Source organism: Photinus pyralis, unplaced genomic scaffold (assembly GCF_008802855.1).
Source record: "Photinus pyralis isolate 1611_PpyrPB1 unplaced genomic scaffold, Ppyr1.3 Ppyr1.4_LG7, whole genome shotgun sequence".
NCBI lineage: Eukaryota > Metazoa > Arthropoda > Insecta > Coleoptera > Lampyridae > Photinus > Photinus pyralis.
In genome coordinates, this window is record NW_022170738.1 from 19,561,984 (window position 1) to 19,562,413 (window position 430).

Sequence of the window (430 nt, forward strand, 5' to 3'; positions counted from 1 at the left end):
TTTTGGAGATTAAATTACCGAACTTCCTAATTCTTTTTTATGATCAGAAGTTAAATGAATTTAAGACCAAAAAAAAAAACTGTAATATTAAAATGCAGTTTGAATCAATTTAGCGGCGGAGAATAGAGCTATATAACGTACTGGATATTTGGGAGCGTTAAAAAATAGGGAGTACTTACGCCGCTTATTGAGCAGAACGAATGGTCGAGTAGAGTTTTCACCAACTTTTCTTTCGGCCCGGCACACGACAGTCGTAGTATTATGTCATCGCAAACAGCAAGATTCCCACTTGTTTGTTCCTTCCACCAACATTTTTGCGTGCGCACTAAGTACAAGGACGGACAACACGGCAGGGAAAATCAAAATTATGAGGAGCAATAACAATACAAGGAAATTTTTAAAGGGAGGACAACGTACGTTATTTATGTAT